At 43.9% G+C, this 19,243-nt stretch overlaps 4 pseudogenes across 5 annotated transcripts in view; all 4 read right to left on the bottom strand.

Annotated features, from left to right (window-relative positions):
* The window catches only part of LOC307219943 (protocadherin beta-16 pseudogene), an 88,167-nt pseudogene extending 82,687 nt beyond the window's left edge, over positions 1-5,480 (bottom strand). The window contains exons 1-2 of one of the 2 annotated variants that reach the window (XR_013844031.1): positions 1,388-5,480; positions 255-1,038 (exon numbers count right to left, since the gene is read on the bottom strand). The product of XR_013844031.1 is annotated as a protocadherin beta-16 pseudogene (transcript). Of the gene's footprint in view, positions 1-254; positions 1,039-1,387 lie in introns of those variants that run through there. The other variant, XR_013844030.1, reaches the window with a different exon arrangement.
* A 1,432-nt stretch (positions 5,481-6,912) lies between these two features.
* LOC307219938 (protocadherin beta-16 pseudogene) lies at positions 6,913-9,707 on the bottom strand (annotated as a pseudogene). The gene has a single exon. The product of its transcript is annotated as a protocadherin beta-16 pseudogene (transcript).
* A 2,256-nt stretch (positions 9,708-11,963) lies between these two features.
* LOC307219950 (protocadherin beta-16 pseudogene) lies at positions 11,964-14,731 on the bottom strand (annotated as a pseudogene). Its single transcript has one exon. The product of its transcript is annotated as a protocadherin beta-16 pseudogene (transcript).
* A 700-nt stretch (positions 14,732-15,431) lies between these two features.
* LOC307219549 (protocadherin beta-16 pseudogene) lies at positions 15,432-17,867 on the bottom strand (annotated as a pseudogene). Its single transcript has one exon. The product of its transcript is annotated as a protocadherin beta-16 pseudogene (transcript).
* Between the last annotated feature and the right edge of the window lie 1,376 nt (positions 17,868-19,243).

Below are 19,243 nucleotides of genomic sequence, written 5' to 3'. Positions count from 1 at the left end.
TATCTTCTGAATGTGACACTGTGTCCTGCTTATTCCTACTGAATTTCTGAAGACTGGCTTGCAATAGGGATCTGCTGTTTTTCCTGTGCTGATTCCTTTGTCTGCTCCCCAATTTCCTTCTTTTATCTTGTGCAATACCACCACCTTGTGTTTGAACTATGTTATGGCGTTGCAAAAAACAAAAAGATTTTCCAGAATAAGAGCTGGTAAACATGTGGAGAGGCAAGAGAACAGCCACCCCAGTGGAAATAAACCCCATATTCCCAGCTTTCTTTCTTTTTAGAACTTATAGAACCTGAGATAGGAAACAAAATGTACAGACCCCATGTCTTCCCATTTTTGTGAGATGTTACCTATTTCCTCCTTTAAGTGTTTTCCTTACTCCTGCCCACCTGAAAAAATCCTGTGCACAACCAACTGGCAAAGATTACAATATTTCAGAATGTATACTCCCTTCACCTGTGTTATATACCAGGGGCTGTGCCCCTTGCTCATTCTGCTTGCCAATGCCCTTACATTTCCCCAACATTAACCCCCAAGAGCTTCCCCTTCTCAATGCAACGATTAAGCTTGCCTTTCACCTTCCAACTCCATTTCTGGGGTCACTCCTCTTCTGCAGTCCCAATCTGTAGCCAACATTGTAATCCACTTTTTATCTTATCCCCATATCCATGCCTCCCCCCTACTTTTGTGCAACACCCCCTTCACACAAACCACTCCCTTACTAACTTGCTACATCTTCTTCCAGCTACTGTGCATCTTTTTCACCTTCTCTCCCATTATGAAGCCACCAACGCAGGGGACAAGACAGAATCTAACAGCAAAAAGCTAACACAACAGAGCCATCCCAACTCCCTTCTCACTGTAGTCAAACCCTGGTTTAAACCACCACTTCACCCACCTTCAGGGTCACGCCTGCTCAGGCTACTCAAACCTCTGCCATTGTTTAAAATCACCACTCTCCCCCTCTCAGTTTTTCCCCATTCCTGCTTTATTGAAATGTCTGCTGTTGCATAAAACCACGATTTTCCAGCGTCCCTCCATCCATGCTTTACTCAAACCGTTCTGCTGATTAAAACTGCCCCTGCTCCTCTTTGTTTTTCTCCCTTCTTGTTCCTGTGTCCTTGGCCATTGCTCTTGCGCAACCTTCCTTCTTGCACCCAAAACTGAGGGGCACCACTGCATGATGTGTGTGTGTGACATCATGCACATGACACATGTAGCACGTGTGATATCATGCAACGGGTGCACATTGTTCGTGTGTGACATCATATGTGCAGCTCGTGCACAACGTTGCATCATCAGGAGGAGTCAAAGCATGGAGCCCAGTGTGGTGCGGCTTCAATAGCTGGCAGCTCCACCTCTCTCACACTCAGAAGGAATTTACGCCATGCTTGGCTCCACACTAAACTTCCTCTGCCGCCTAAACATTGAGGGGGTCTAGCCCCCTGTCAACAGATTTTGAGGGGGCAGAAGACACCTTGGCCCTATAGAGTTGGCACACCTGCTGGCTGCTGATCAGAAAAACCTTAAAATGGGAACCATATATGGGTTGTAGGATTTATATGCAGCTAAGTCATACTTGGAGTACACTCATTTAAATCAATGATTCCCATGGGTCTACTCTGAGTATGAAGGAGTTGAATACAAGCATTGGAACTTCAATCCTGCTCTCAGAATTATTATGTTTACATTTTTTCAGGCTGCTGCAACCTTCACAGTATGTAGTCTCCACCCCATTACCATTTATACATCATATCTTGGAAACTACAACTAATCCAGGATGCGGCAGCTAGATTGGTTGACAGGGGCTGGCCGCCGGAATCATATAACTCTGGTCCTAAAGGATCTTCACTGGCTCCCAGTGTGTTTCTGAGCACAATTCAGAGTGTTGGTGCTGACCTTTAAGGCCTTAAATGGCCTTGGCCCAGTATACATGAAGGAGCGTCTCCACCCCCATTGCTCAGCTCAGACACAGAGGTCCTCCTGAGGGTCTTCTGCTGGTTCCCTCACTGCGAGAACTGAAGTTACAGGGAACCAGGCAGAGGGCCTTCTTGGCAGTGGCACCCACCCTGTGTAATGCCCTCCCTTCAGATGTCAAGGAGATAAAGAACTACACAACTTTTAGAAGACATGTGAAAGCAGCCCTGTTTTGGGAGGTTTTTAATGTTTGATGTTTTATTATGTTTTAAAATATTCTGTAAGCAGCCCAGAGTGGCTTGGGAAATCCAGACGGATGGACGGGGCATCCTAACCCTAACCCTTAACATATTAGGAGTTCAAATGGCAAAACAGAACACAATGAGAGTCCAGATTTAGTTTGTTTGAAATGAAAACTGTTTTAAAAGTCTGGGTCAATAAAAAGCTCTTAATCCAGCACCAAAAAGGCAATGAAGATGGTTCTGGGCAAGTCTCCCTTAGGAGGCCACTCTGCAAATGGGGTGCAACTACCAAGAGTCCCTATAAACAATTTATATAACCGGTCAGTCCGTCTCATAAAGGGCCCCTGTGTGCATGTAAGCTATCTTAGACACATTAGGGGTATATTCTAGTACACACAGCTGTATATGCAGCAACTGTGATTAGTACATAGCATTTTGAGCCAAGTTTAATACAGAGAAGACTCAACAATAAGGTAACAAAGGAACAGAAGAAGAATAGGATGTAGAGTAAGAAGGAAACAATTCTGACATGGATTTGAAATAAAATTAAAAACTGAAGCCTTATCTCTCTAGTCACTGTATATTTTATCAACAAAGAGCAACAGAAGAACATCTGATGTTATTAATAACCAAGCAAAAGGCATTATTAATCACAAGTTAACTCACTGGCACAATCCCTCACCTTTTTCTCTGATTCTTTTTCTTCCACCAGATTAGGAATATCTTGGGAAGCAGAAGGAGGGGTCTGGTTCACATTGAGGTTTGGGTCCCCCACAGAAAATACAGGAATGAGGGGCCTGAGGAATCTGAACTCGCTGCTCAAGGACCCACCGGTTAAGCAAACATCGTAGTGGTAACTCCTGGAAAGAGACCCGCTCTGAGAATCGCCACAGTTCTCTGGGATGTCGGGTCTGGCAGGTGGGAAGTGAGGAGGGGCAGTGATAAAACTTTCCCTGGGATCCCTCCTGCAGATCTTGATGGCAGCAAAGGAAACAATGCAAACAAGGAACACAAAGGAGACGGCAGCCAGGCAGATCACCAAGTACAAGGTCAAGCTCCCATCTTCTTCGTGCTCCTCTTTACTGACCTCCACAGCCTTCATATAAGGATCCGAAAAGCCACCCACGGGAAGGACATGGAGCATGGCAGTGCTGCTCTGGGGAGGGAGCCCGTTGTCCCTGACCACTATCAGGAGTCTCTGCTTGCTGGTGTCTCGCTCGCTCAGGGCTCTCCTGGTTCTCACTTCCCCATTCTGGGCTCCTATGCTGAAAAGACCAGGGTCTGTGGCCTTCAGCAGCTCATAGGAAAGCCACGAGTTCTGGCCAGAATCCCCATCCACAGCCACCACCTTGGTGACCAGATAGCCGGCCTCCACCGACTTGGGCACCAGCTCATTGCAGGGGGATGTGCTGTTCTGAAGAGGGTAGAGGAAGAAGGGAGCGTTGTCGTTTTCGTCTAGGATTACGACTCGGACAGTAACTTCTGAGCTGAGGGGAGGAGACCCTCCATCTGTAGCCCTCACCGTCACTGTGAAATCTTTGATCTGCTCGTAATCCAGAGATCGGAGGGCATACAGATTTCCGCTTTCGGAGTTGACCGAGATGTAAGAGGCCACAAGGCCATCAGTGACCTTCCCAGGCAAAAGGGAGTAGGTGACCTTGGCATTCTTCTCGGTGTCCAGATCCACAGCACGGACTGAGCCAATGAGCAGTCCTGGAATATTGTTTTCCCGTATCTGCATTTCACATGAAGACGTTTCAAATACTGGAGGGTTGTCATTGACATCTGAGATCTGAACATTAATTATTCTTGTTGAAGTGAGCCTGGGGGAGCCCTGGTCTACGGCTGTGATGGTGATATTATACTCTGAGACCTTCTCTCTGTCCAAGGGACTTTGGACCACAAGCTGGTAATAGTTATTCATAGTGGGTTTTAACATAAAAGGAAGGTTTACTTCCACAGAGCAAAGAGTTCTGCCATTGTCTCCAGAGTCTTGATCTGTGACAGTGAAGAGAGCAACCAGTGTCTCCAGGGGAGAATCCTCTGCCAAAGGACTAGTGATGGATATGATGGACACTTCAGGGACATTGTCATTCACGTCTTCGACATCTACCAGGACCTTGCAGTGACCTGAAAGACCCCCTCCATCTGTTGCTCTGATGTTCATGCCATAGCTGGTTTCTTTTTCATAATCAAACTGACCAGAAAGGGTGATTTCCCCCATGATTTCATTTAGGTGGAACAGATCATATATTTCTTCAGGCACTCTGTAGAATGAGTAGGTGATCTGTGCATTTGAGCCAAAATCCAAATCTGTGGCTCCCACTTTGGAGACCAGAGTGCCCCGTGGGCTGTTTTCCTTTAACCTTACTTTATATTCTGAATGAGTAAACTGTGGGGAATTGTCATTGATGTCAAGAACATCAATATTTATTTGAACTGTGCCTGTTCTCTGTGGCTCCCCTCCATCCACAGCTGTGAGAGTCAGACCAAAGTGTGAGTCCTTCTCCCTGTCCAGTGGCTTCTCCAGAACAAGATCCACATACTTGTTTCCATCCTCATCACTTTTAACATCAAGCCGGAAATGTTCACTGGGACTTAGAGTGTAGTTTTGAATGTTATTTATCCCCAGGTCCTCATCTCGGGCAGATTCCAATGGGAAATGTGTATTTGGAGAGACATTTTCAGGAATTTCCAGATCAAATGCCTTTTTAGGGAATTTGGGGACATTATCATTCACATCTTCTATCTTGACTTCAATACTGTAGATTTTTAAGGGATTTTGCAACACTATTTCAGACTGTAATAAGCAAGGATCAGTCTGGCCACATAATGTTTCTCGGTCTATTTTATCATTTATCAACAAATTCCCAGTCTTGGTATCAAGATGAAAATAATGCTTAGTGTTCTTAGAAACCAGCTGGGCTCTGCGAGCAGAGAGCTCCCCTGTTCCCAGTTTCAAATCCTCCAGCACATTAGCCACCAAAGACCCCCTTTTCTTTTCTTCAGGCACAGAATAGTGAAGTGAAATACTCAGTGCTCCAGGAAGACAAAGGAAAAGCAAAAAATACAGACCTTGTTCCTTTCTGTAGCCGTCTCCCATGGCTCAAGAATCTCTGGCCAAAAGATGAAGTTTCTGACAGTCATCCAGTGATAATCTCTGCTGCTGTAGAAAGGAATTTGATGCTGCCGTGTTGATGCCTTTGCTGTGCTTTATGTTATCTCTTTATCGCATAGGAAAGTCACCCGTCCTTTGTTCCAGCCACCTTTTTGCTCATGGCTTCCTGTGAGTTCCTTCACAAAATTCTGAATTCCAGTTCATGTCTTTGCCTGTACTACCACCGTGTGGCTGAGCAAAGAAAAGCCACTAAGATTCAGTAAATAACACTGAATGCAGAACACTTTATACAGAACAGGAAAGGTTCAGATTCACTGTTTCTCTGTTCATAAAAACTGTTTTTTTACTAGGAAGATGCCTCTTTTCCATATGAATGAATGCAGATATCACAAAACAATGCATTACTTTCTATAGTTCTTGAACACTGTTGTGCATGGGAGTCAATCTAATACGGGGAATTCAGGTTGCACAGCACATATGGTGCTCTTGTGGAACAATCTCCCTCCTTCCCACCTCAATCAAACATTTTGCAATAAAGAAATTGACAGGAAAACACCTTGGAAAATGTAGGGTTACTATTGCTTGATTCAAGTGCCATATGGTTTTCACACCGAGAATGTAGCAGGCTATGAATATCTACATAAGTATTAGGATAATAACACTATATCAATTTATATACACAGCTGTGTTCTTTTTTTCCTCACTTCTCCCCCCTCCCCCTTTAAAACTTTATTTCTTTCTTTCTTTTAAGTAGTAAGAATGAATGATCAATAAACAGGTCATATGGAAGCAACCTGTATCTCAGCTTTTGCATGACACCCCCCTCCCATACAGAGAGTTTAAAGAGGTTATGAAGTTATTCTATAGCACATCAAACCACAAAACTATAAATATGAAAGTTTATATCCCTCTATGCAAGTGCAGAAAGAACAATATCAGAATACAACACAGGGAAACTGAACAGGAAAAATATGGGAAGAATTTCAAATTCGTATTCAGATTTCCTGCACTCAGCTGAATTCAGGCTTGCACATCACAGATATAGGGGGACCAAACTAGAGAGAAAAATGGCTATTAACTGAAAGATAATTATTTGAAAATCATTAATAGTTGTTATTTAATCAGAGTAGGTTGGCTAAGATTTATAAAACAGAACCAGATAAATGTTGGAAGTGTAAAGAAACGGAGGGAACTTTTTTCACATGTGGTGGACATGTAAAAAGGTATATGGGGACATGTATATGGGGAAATTGAAAATTGAAAAAAATGTTTAAAACTACTTAAAAACACATACACACATCAGTGTCATTTTTCTTGGGAAAAACCCAAACTAAAATTCCTGGGTGTGAGAAAAGGTTATTAATGTATGCAACAATTGTGGTCTGTGCTTTTTTAGCCCCAAAATGGAAAATGTGCTAGGTCCCAACTAAAGAAGATCAGCAACTTAAGTTGACAGGATGTGCAGAACGTGCAGATTTAACACAGAGAATAAGAGAGCAAGAAGAACACACATTAAAGAAGAGTGGAAAACATTTACTGAATATAAGAAAAATGACTGTTAATGCTGGCACACTATGATTAATACAATAGAGAAAATAATTTTTGATGGAGGTAAAAGTGGAAAACTTATTTGAATGCTTATAGTAAAATAGGGATATGAAAAATGAATCATGGAAGGAGAAGGGAAGTCATGGGATATTTTAAATGTTTATTTGAAAATGTAAAATTGAAACTTTAATAAAAATTACTATCAAACTAAAGAGAGAAATATTTGAAATTAAACCATTCAAATGGTACTCTCACCTGAACCCCATGTTGACTTTCACCCGCATGACTGGGGACTCCGTCAGAATCATTGGAACTCCTTGGATTCAGCTGAGTGTTAGGAGGCTCCACAGAGAAAACAGGAAACAGGGGCCTGAGAAACCGGAACTCGCTGTTCAGAGACCCACCAGCTAAGCACACCTCATAGTTGTAAGCCTGGGATAGAGATCCAGCACCAGGATCCACAGAGTTCTCCTGGGAATCCGGTCCCACCGGGAAATTGGCTGCAGAGTTGTAGGTTTCTATGAACTTTTCACGTTTCTGCAACTTGATTACAATAAACGCCACAACAGAAATGAGAAAGATGCTTGAGATGGCAGCCAAGCAGATGATCAGATACATAGTCAGGCTGGGGTCTTCCTCCTCCACGGTTTCCTCCTTTGGGAGAGCCACACTTTTCAGATAAGGGTCAGAGAAGCCGTCCACTAGAAGGATTCTGAGCGTGGCAGAGGTGGACTGGGGAGGATGGCCGTTGTCTCGGACCACCACAATCAGATTCTGCTTGAAGCTGTCTCGGTTGCTGACCGGCCTGAGGGTGGTCACTTCTCCATTCTGGGCCCCCACCATGAACAGACCCGGCTCTGTGGCCTTCAGCAGCTGGTAGGAAAGCCAAGAGTTCTGCGCAGAATCCCTGTCCACAGCCACCACCTTGGTGACCAGGTAGCCAGTCTCTGCCCCTCGGGGAACCAGGTCATTTGAGGGGGAAGTGCCATTCTGGAGAGGGTGGAGGATGAAGGGGGCATTGTCATTTTCATCCACAACCTGAATGCGGATGGGAACTTCTGAGCTCAGTGGAGGGGAACCTGAATCCACAGCCCTCACCGTCACATGGAAATATTTTACTTCCTCATAATCCAGTGACCGGATGGCATACAGGTTCCCCGTTTCAGAGTTGATGGAGATGTAAGAGGATGTGGGGCCATCATTGACCTTCCCAGGCAAAAGCGAGTAAGTCACTTTGGCATTCTGCGCTGTGTCCAGATCAACAGCATGGACCGAATTGATCAGAAGACCAGGAATATTGTTTTCTCTTAACTGCATTTCATAGAATGGCTTATCAAAGACTGGAGGGTTGTCATTGACATCTGAGATTTGAACATGAAGTATTCTTGTGGAAGTGAGTCTGGGAGAGCCCCTGTCTGTGGCTGTGATGGTGATGTTATACTCAGAGGCTTGTTCTCTGTCCAGTGGCTGTTGGGTCACCAGCTGGTAATAGTTGTTCTCTGTGAGTTTGAGCACAAATGGCAGGTTGACTTCAGTGGTGCAGGCAGTTCTGCCACTGTCCCCGGAGTCCACGTCTGTGACACTGAAAAGGGCCACCACTGTGTCTGGGGGAGAGTCCTCAGGTAAGGGACTGGTGATGGAAGTGATTGATATCTCTGGGGCATTGTCATTCTCATCTTCAATGTCCACAATTACTTTGCAGTAAGCTGAAAGCCCCCCTCCATCTGTGGCTTTGATGTGCATCTCATAACTGCTGATTTCTTCATAGTCAATCATCCCTACAACTGTAAGTTCCCCAGTGTGTTTGTTTAACTTGAATGATCTCAACACATTTTCTGGAACTTCACTGAAGGAATAAGTGATGTGAGCATAGGAACCAAAATCCCTGTCAGTGGCTTCCACTTTTGCGACCAATGTATCCAATGGGCTGTTTTCCATTACTTTCACTTTGTACTCAGATTGTGGAAACTGAGGTACATTATCATTAGCATCCAGAATATTGATGAGAAGCTGTGCTGTTCCAGTTCTTTTTGGGATCCCCCCATCGATAGCTGACAGAGTAAGATGAATGTGTGGATTTACCTCACGGTCTAGCGGTTTCTCTAACACCAGTTCTGCATATTTGCTACCATCACTATGACTTTTCAAATTCAGCCTAAAATGTTCATTAGGACTAAGGGTGTAGTTCTGAACAGAATTTTCTCCTTTGTCTGAGTCTTGAGCTTTTTCCAAAGGAAATCGGGTATTTGTTGCAATTTGCTCTGATATTTCAAGAAGGAATTGATCTTTAGAGAATTTGGGGGAATTATCATTCACGTCCTCTATCTGAACTTCAATTCTGTGTAGCTGCAATGGCTTTTCCAGCACAATTTCAGACAGTAGAATACATGGTTCATTCTGACCACACAGGGACTCCCGATCTATTTTATCCTTTACTGTCACATCCCCAGAATGAGGATCCAGCTGGAAATATTGCTTGGAGCTCTTAGAAACCAGCCGGGCTCTCCGAGCAGACAGCTCCTTTGCATCCACTCTCAAATCTTTTAGCACATTCGCTACCAGAGACCCACTTTCCTCCTCCTCTGGCACTGAATAGAGCAAGGACTCACACATTGCTATGCATGCACAGAGACACAGGGAAAAAGACCAAACTTGCCTGATCTTGAGGTGCATTTCCATTCTCCCAGCCTCTCCTCCTGAAGTGCAAGCCATTGTCCTCTTCTCTATTCCAAGGCGTGTATCTTCTTAACTGTATTTTTCTTCTGAATGTGACACTGTGTCCTGCTTATTCCTACTGAATTTCTGAAGACTGGCTTGCAATAGGGATCTGCTCTTTTTCCTGTGCTGATTCCTTTGTCTAATGGCTTCAGCTCTTGAGGAGAGCAACTGCTGTTCCCCAATTTCCTTCCTTTATCTTGTGCAATACCACCACCTTGTGTTTGGACTATGTTATGGCGTTGCAAAAAAACAAAAGATTTTCCAGAATAAGAGCTGGTAAACATCCATGTGGAGAGGCAAGAGAACAGCCACCCCAGTGGAAATAAACCCCATATTCCCAGCTTTCTTTCTTGCTTGTTGGCTCAGGGGACAGGAACAAGTTGCTTCTTTAATTTGTGTCGAGGGTATGGAGAATGCAGGGAACAGCAAGAGTCTCTTCCAAGCAATGGTAAAGACTTCTGATGTGCTTGATCTGACATCAGTCTGGTGGGAACTCAGGTTACAGGGTCTGTGCACGGCTGAGTGTTCTGTTCAGCAGATCTTACAGCACAATCTTAACCATGTCTAATCATGTCCTGCACTTGCAGGAAGGCACTATACAAAACATATGTTGCCAAGTTTCAAAGTATAAGCCACAGAACTTAATGCCTTCACCCCTCATTTCTCATTACAGTGGTACCTCAGGTTACATACGCTTCAGGTTACATACGCTTCAGGTAGCAGACTCCGCTAACCCAGAAATAGTGCTTCAGGTTAAGAACTTTGCTTCAGGATGAGAACAGAAATTGTGCTCCGGCCGTGCGGCAGCAGCAGGAGGCCCCATTAGCTAAAGTGGTGCTTCAGGTTAAGAACAGTTTCAGGTTAAGAACAGACCTCTGGAATGAATTAAGTACTTAACCCGAGGTACCACTGTATAGTGGGGGGATGTGATTCAGCCAAATCAGCCTTGACTAAGTTGCCACAGCTATGAACATATAGCATGTTTTTATCTCCTTCCCCCATCGCTTTTCTGTCCCTCACTCAGCCACACTCTGTCAGTGTAAAACAGATTCTCTTCACCTGAAACTCACTTGCTAACTGCACAAATGTCCCTCCACTTGACCATCTCTTTCAGGGTGGGTACACCATAATGAAATCCTATTGGCTAACATTGGACAAAAAAAGTATTTTAAATAAAAAAACTATGAATATGTTTCACTATCATTGGATTAAAACACATACTAGACTTTCCTGTTGACCGAAGTCAAGAAACCATTTACAAAAGATACAATCCAAAAGAGAAACCATTCCAGAAAAAGCCCCCCAGTGAAGTAGATGGAAGAAAATGCACAGCACCTGCCAATCTGCCACCCTCATTACATAAACAACTCATTCAAAACAAGCCATTCCTTATCATTTCTATCCTAGGTTTGGTATGGACCATCCTCAAAGGTACTTCTTTACAATGCCAGGTTTCAAGTTGGTCTGTTGAACCATTTTGCAACTATAAACAGCAGAACCTGATTCTTACATCAAAGGGCTTGTTGTTCAGTAGTAAAAAACTGCTCTGCATACAAAACATGCCAGCTTCAAACCCTGGCATCCTCAAGTAGGTCTGAAAAGATACCTGGACCAATGGTTTGACTCATTAAAATACAGACTTCTATATTGCTTATGTTCCCCTCTCCCACATTGTTTATTATAATGCCAGATTACAAGTCAGTCTACCTGCCCTTAACATATTAACAGTTCAAATTATAAAACAGAAAACTATGAGAACCCAGATTTGTTTGCTCAAAATGCCAATGGTTTAAAGGCCTGGATAAATAAAAAGGTCATCTAACACTGAAAAAGGTACTCAGTGATCCTAGGCAATTCCACAGGTGGGGTGCCACCAGCAAGAAGACCCTCTAAATAATGCCATGTATATAACTGGGAAGCCTGCTCTAACCAGGGCTCCTGTGTGCAGGTACTTCAGCAGCTGCAGTTACAGGTATGTCGTCCACACCTTGGAGGTATGCATATTCTGGGACACATTGGTGTATCTGCAGTGGCTATGATGTTCTAAGTGAGTTTTAATATACAGAAAGTCCAAAGGCAGAGGACCTAAATAGCAGGAGGGCTGAAGGAAAGAATCTGAACTCAACAATGGGCTGGGAAGAGGTGGCCTCTCTGAGAAATGGAAGGGTGGAAGAAGAGAGGAGGAGAGAGGAAATAGCAAATGCAGATGATGGACCAGCGATGAAGACAGAGGGAAAAGAGAAAAAAAGTTTCACATGGACTTGAAATAAACAGATCATTTTTAAACTGAAGCATGCTCTAAAATGTAAAATATATGGTCAATATATTTCAAAAGCAACACAAGAACATCTGATACGCCTAATTACCAAGCAAAAAGAATTACCAATGTCAAAGTGACTAACTGGAGTATTTGGAAATTATTTCACCTTTTCCTCTGATTCTTCTTTCCCCACCTGGTCAGGAATATCTTGGGAAGCAGAAGGAGGGGTGTGGTTCACATTGAGGTTTGGGTCCCCCACAGAAAAAACAGGAATGAGGGGCCTGAGGAACCTGAACTCGCTGCTCAAGGACCCACCGGTTAAGCACACATCGTAGTGGTAACTCCTGGAAAGAGACCCGCTCTGAGAATCGCCACAGTTCTCTGGGATGTCGGGTCTGGCAGGTGGGAAGTGAGGAGGGGCAGCGATAAAACTTTCCCTGGGATCCCTCCTGCAGATCTTGATGGCAGCAAAGGAAACAATGCAAACAAGGAACACAAAGGAGACGGCAGCCAGGCAGATCACCAAGTACAAGGTCAAGCTCCCATCTTCTTCCTGTTCCTCTTTACTGACCTCCACAGCCTTCATATAAGGATCCGAAAAGCCACCCACGGGAAGGACATGGAGCATGGCAGTGCTGCTCTGGGGAGGGAGCCCGTTGTCCCTGACCACTATCAGGAGTCTCTGCTTGCTGGTGTCTCGCTCGCTCAGGGCTCTCCTGGTTCTCACTTCCCCATTCTGGGCTCCTATGCTGAAAAGACCAGGGTCTGTGGCCTTCAGCAGCTCATAGGAAAGCCACGAGTTCTGGCCAGAATCTCCATCCACAGCCACCACCTTGGTGACCAGGTAGCCGGCCTCCACCGACTTGGGCACCAGCTCATTGCAGGGGGATGTGCTGTTCTGAAGAGGGTAGAGGAAGAAGGGAGCGTTGTCGTTTTCGTCTAGGATTACGACTCGGACAGTAACTTCTGAGCTGAGGGGAGGAGACCCTCCATCTGTAGCCCTCACCGTCACTGTGAAATCTTTGATCTGCTCGTAATCCAGAGATCGGAGGGCATACAGATTTCCGCTTTCGGAGTTGACCGAGATGTAAGAGGCCACAAGGCCATCAGTGACCTTCCCAGGCAAAAGGGAGTAGGTGACCTTGGCATTCTTCTCCGTGTCCAGATCAGCAGCACGGACTGAGCCAATGAGCAGTCCTGGAATATTGTTTTCCCGTATCTGCATTTCACATGAAGACTTATCAAATACTGGAGGGTTGTCATTGACATCTGAGATCTGAACATTAATCATTCTTGTTGAAGTGAGCCTGGGGGAGCCTCGGTCAATGGCTGTGATGGTGATATTATACTCTGAGACCTTCTCTCTGTCCAAGGGACTTTGGACCACAAGCTGGTAATAGTTATTCATAGTGGGTTTTAACATAAAAGGAAGGTTTGCCTCCGCAGAGCACATGGTTCTGCCATTGTCTCCAGAGTCTCGATCTGCGACAGTGAAGAGAGCCACAAGTGTCTCCAGGGGAGAATCCTCTGCCAAAGGACTAGTGATGGATATGATGGACACTTCAGGGACATTGTCATTCACGTCTTCAGTCTCTACTAGGACCTTGCAGTGATCCAAAAGTCCCCCTCCATCTGTTGCTCTGATGTTCATGCTGTAGCTGGTTTCTTTTTCATAATCAAGCTGACCAGAAAGAGTGATTTCCCCCGTGATTTCATTTAGGTGGAACAAATCATATATTTTTTCAGGTACCCGGTGGAATGAGTAGGTGATCTGTGCATTTGAACCGAAATCCAAATCTGTAGCTTCCACTTTGAAGACCAGAGCACCCTGTGGGCTGTTTTCCTTTAACCTTACTTTATATTCAGAATGAGTAAACTGTGGGGAATTATCATTATTGTCAAGAACATCAATATTTATTTGAACTGTGCCTGTTCTCTGTGGCTCCCCTCCATCAACAGCTGTGAGAGTCAGTCTAAAGTGTGAGTCCTTCTCCCTGTCCAGCGGCTTCTCCAGGACAAGATCCACATACTTGTTTCCATCCTCTTCACTTTTAACATCAAGCCGGAAATATTCATTGGGACTGAGAGTGTAGTTTTGGATGTTATTTATCCCCAGGTCCTCATCTCGGGCAGATTCCAAAGGGAAATGAGTATTTGGTGAGAAATTTTCAGGAATTTCCAGATCAAATGCCTTTTTAGAGAATTTAGGGACATTGTCATTCACATCTTCTATCTTGACTTCAATACTGTAGATCTTTAAGGGATTTTGCAACACTATTTCAGACTGTAATAAGCAAGGATCAGTCTGGCCACATAATGTTTCTCGGTCTATTTTATCATTTATCAACAAATTCCCAGTCTTGGTATCAAGATGAAAATAATGCTTAGTGTTCTTAGAAACCAGCTGGGCTCTGCGAGCAGAGAGCTCCCCTGTTCCCAGTTTCAAATCCTCCAGCACATTAGCCACCAAAGACCCCCTTTTCTTTTCTTCAGGCACAGAATAGTGAAGTGAAATACTCAGTGCTCCAGGAAGACAAAGGAAAAGCAAAAAATACAGACCTTGTTCCTTTCTGTAGCCGTCTCCCATGGCTCAAGAATCTCTGGCCAAAAGATGAAGTTTCTGACAGTCTTCCAGTGATAATCTCTGCTGCTGTAGAAAGGAATTTGATGCTGCCGTGTTGATGGCTTTGCTGTACTTTATGTTATCTCTTTATCACATATGAAAGTCACCCGTCCTTTGTTCCAGCCACCTTTTTGCTCATGGCTTCCTGTGAGTTCCTTCACAAAATTCTGAATTCCAGTTCATGTCTTTGCCTGTACTACCACCGTGTGGCTGAGCAAAGAAAAGCCACTAAGATTCAGTAAATAACACTGAATGCAGTGCACATTACACTGTACAGGAAAGCTTCAGATTCACTGTTTCTCTGTTCATAAAAGTCTGTTTTATTACTAGGAAGATGCCTCTTTTCCATATGAATGAATGCAAATATCACAAAATTACCTTCTATAGTTCTACATTGTTGTGCATGGGATTCAATCTAATACGTGGAAATTCAAGATGCACAGTACATATGGTGCTCTTGTGGAACAGTCTCCCTCCCTGGCCCTCAGTCAAACAGTTTGCAGTGAGGAAAACGACACGAAAATACCTTGGAAAGTGTATGATAACTTTTGCTTGATGCTATATGCCCTGCACACAGAGAATGCAGCAGGCTATTAATACGTATGTATGGATTACAGTATGGGAGTGCATTACATTGATTTTTTGTAAAAAAAAATTCTTATACACAGCATTGTTCTTCTTTTTCCTCATTCCCCTCTTTTTTTCTTTGTATCACTTTATTTCTTTTTGAAAAAGTAATAAACTGGTCATCTGAAAACAATCGGTATCTCAGCTTTTGAGTGACACCCCCCTCCCATACAGAGTGTTTAAAGAGGTTATGAAGTTATTCTATAGCACATCAAACCACAAAAATATTAATACGAAAGTGTATATTCCTCTATGCAAGGACAGAAACAACAATATCAAAATACAAGGTCACAGGTAAATGGAACAGAATTTTTAAAGTAGAATTTCAAACCCACATTCATATTTTGTTCACTCAGCTGAATTCAGGCTACCAACTCACAGATACAAGGGGACCAAACTAGAGAGAGAAAATGAAATTAAACCACGCTCAAAGGATTCAAATGCTGAACTCACCTGGATAATGTTTTGACTTTCACCTGCATGACTGGGGACTCCGTCAGAATCATTGGAACTCCTTGGATTCAGCTGAGTGTTAGGAGGCTCCACAGAGAAAACAGGAAACAGGGGCCTGAGAAACCGGAACTCGCTGTTCAGAGACCCACCAGCTAAGCACACCTCATAGTTGTAAGCCTGGGATAGAGATCCAGCACCAGAATCCGCAGAAATCTCCTGGGAATCAGGTCCCACCGGGAAATTGGCTCCAGAGTTGTAAGTTCCTTTGAACTTTTCACGTTTCTGCAACTTGATGACAACAAACGCCACCACAGAAAAGAGAAAGATGCTTGAGATGGCAGCCAAGCAGATGATCAGATACATAGTCAGGCTGGGGTCTTCCTCCTCCACTGTTTCCTCCTTTGGGAGAGCCACACTTTTCAGATAAGGGTCAGAGAAGCCGTCCACTAGCAGGATTCTGAGCGTGGCAGAGGTGGACTGGGGAGGATGGCCATTGTCTCGGACCACCACAATCAGATTCTGCTTGAAGCTGTCTCGGTTGCTGACCGGCCTCAGGGTGGTCACTTCTCCATTCTGGGCCCCCACCGTGAACAGACCCGGCTCTGTGGCCTTCAGCAGCTGGTAGGAAAGCCAAGAGTTCTGCGCAGAATCCCTGTCCACAGCCACCACCTTGGTGACCAGGTAGCCAGTCTCTGCCCCTCGGGGAACCAGGTCATTTGAGGGGGAAGTGCCATTCTGGAGAGGGTAGAGGATGAAGGGGGCATTGTCATTTTCATCCACGACCTGAACGCGGATGGGAACTTCTGAGCTCAGTGGAGGGGAACCTGAATCCACAGCCCTCACCGTCACCTGGAAATCTTTTACTTCCTCATAATCCAGAGACCGAATGGCATACAGGTTCCCCGTTTCAGAGTTGATGGAGATGTAAGAGGATGTGGGGCCATCACTGGCCTTCCCAGGCAAAAGCGAGTAGGTCACCTTGGCATTCTGCGCTGTGTCCAGATCAACAGCATGGACTGAATTGATCAGAAGACCAGGAATATTGTTTTCTCTTAACTGCATTTCATAGAATGGCTTTTCAAAGACTGGAGGGTTGTCATTGACATCTGAGATTTGCACATGAAGTATTCTTGTGGAAGTGAGTCTGGGAGAGCCTCTGTCCGTGGCTGTGATGGTGATGTTATACTCAGAGGCTTGTTCTCTGTCCAGTGGCTGTTGGGTCACCAGCCGGTAATAGTTGTTCTCTGTGGATTTGAGCACAAATGGCAGGTTGACTTCAGTGGTGCAGGCAGTTCTGCCACTGTCTCCAGAGTCCACATCTGTGACACTGAATAGGGCCACCACTGTGTCTGGGGGAGAGTCCTCAGGTAAGGGACTGGTGATGGATGTGATGGTAATCTCTGGAGCATTGTCGTTCTCATCCTCAATCTCTACAATGACTTTACAGTAAGCAGAAAGGCCCCCTCCGTCTGTAGCTCTGATGTTCATCTTATAATTTGTATTTTCTTCATAATCAATTTTTCCTGCAGTAGTAAGCTCCCCGGAATATTTGTTTAACTTGAACAATCTGACTACATTTTCTGGCACTTGGCTGAATGAATAAGTGATATGTGCATAGAAACCAAGATCCCTGTCAGTGGCTTCAACTTTGGTGACCAGCGTATCCAATGGGCTATTTTCCTTTAGTTTCACTTTGTACTCAGATTGTGGAAACTGAGGCAAATTATCATTAGCATCCAGAACATCAATGATTATTTGTGCTGTTCCAGTTCTTTTTGGGATTCCTCCATCAATTGCTGACAGAATAAGGGAAATCTGTGGATTCACCTCACGGTCTAGCGATTTCTCTAACACCAATTCTGCATATTTGCTACCATCACTGTGACTTTGCACATCCAGCCTAAAATGTTCGTTAGGACTAAGGGTGTAGTTCTGAACAGCATTTTTTCCTTTGTCTGTATCTTCTGCACTTTCCAAAGGGAATCTGATATCCACAGGAGTCTGCTCAGGTATTTCAAGAAGGAATTGATTTTTAGAGAATTTGGGGGAATTATCATTCACGTCCTCTATCTGAACTTCAATTCTGTGTAGCTGCAATGGCTTTTCCAGTACTATTTCAGAGAGTAGAACACAAGGTTCATTCTGACCACACAGGGACTCCCGATCTATTTTATCCTTTACTGTCACATCCCCAGAATGAGGATCCAGCTGGAAATACTGCTTGGAGCTCTTAGAAACCAGCCGGGCTCTCCGAGCAGACAGCTCCTTTGCATCCACTTTCAAATCCTTCAGCACATTTGCTACCAGAAACCCATTTTTCTTTTCCTCTGGCACTGAATAGCGGAAAGATTCACACATTGCTATGCATGCACAGAGATACAGGGAAAAAGACCAAACTTGCCTGATCTTGAGGTGCATTTCCATTCTCCCAGCCTCTCCTCCTGAAATGCAAGGCATTGTCCTCTTCTCTATTCCAAGGCGTGTATCTTCTTAACTGTATTTTTCTTCTGAATGTGACACTGTGTCCTGCTTATTCCTACTGAAATTTCTGAAGACTGGCTTGCAATAGGGATCTGCTCTTTTTCCTGTGCTGATTCCTTTGTCTAATGGCTTCAGCTCTTGAGGAGAGCAACTGCTGCTCCCCAATTTCCTTCTTTTATCTTGTGCAATACCACCACCTTGTGTTTGAACAATGTTATGGCGTTACAAAAACCAAAAGATTTTCCAGAATAAGAGCTGGTAAACATGAGCATCCATGTGGAGATGCAAGAGAACAGCCACCCCAATGGACCATAAACCCCATATTCCCAGCTTTCTTTCTTTTTAAGAGTCTCTAGCATCTTTAGAATCTGAGATATGAAATAAAACATGTTTTTTTTCCTTCTTTTGATGATGGTGATCTGGTGAGAAATTATAGTATTATCACCATACCGTATTTTACTTTCATGAATTGCTACAGACACAATATGGGTTGTATGATTTGTTTCCATCTAAGTCATTCACAGTGTATAGGCACTGAAATCAATGGGCATGATTTTTATTTTTATTATTATTTTTTACATCCACTGATCTCTTTGAGTTACACTTAGTTGAATACAATCCTTGGAACCTTCTTCCTGCTCCCAAAATTATTGTGTCATGTTTTATATTTCTTAGGCTGCTGAAACCTCCCAATGTTTGTTCCCCAAACTCCCCATTACAGCCTAACCTACAGTACCCCACAGGGCTGCTGGGAAGGTAAAATGGGGAACAGGAGAATTATGAAGCCCACTTTGTACAACTTTTACATTATTAATGTAAAAATAAATAAATAAAAACAGTCTATCTTCTAAAAGGGGAAAGAGAAGCTTTGAATGAAGGAGAGTTCCCAGCCTTGATGACTGATTCATGAATATACTAATTTCAATATCAAGTTTGGGTTCATCTGTAAATGTTCTATTCCTCTTTGATTCTTCAAAGGGCATTTCCTTAGAACAAATGTCATGTCCTACAGGCAACTGCACCTCTTTCTCTAAAGCATATGCCACACACAGGTCTGGATTAAGGTTTGTTTAGGCCCTAAGCTACTGGAGGTAATGGGCCCTTTATATGTCCAGCTGTCTTTTGTCAACAATAAACTGTAGCTGTTTTTTGTGTTGAATATATGCCATATGGTGATTCATGGACCTAATAAGTATCATAGGAGCCTACACAACACAAAACACTGTTGCTATATGTAGGTTTTATTTTATTGG

The sequence above is a fragment of the Podarcis cretensis genome, assembly GCF_951804945.1.
Source record: "Podarcis cretensis genome assembly, chromosome: 7".
Lineage (NCBI taxonomy): Eukaryota > Metazoa > Chordata > Lepidosauria > Squamata > Lacertidae > Podarcis > Podarcis cretensis.
This window is presented reverse-complemented; position numbering and strand designations above follow the sequence as displayed.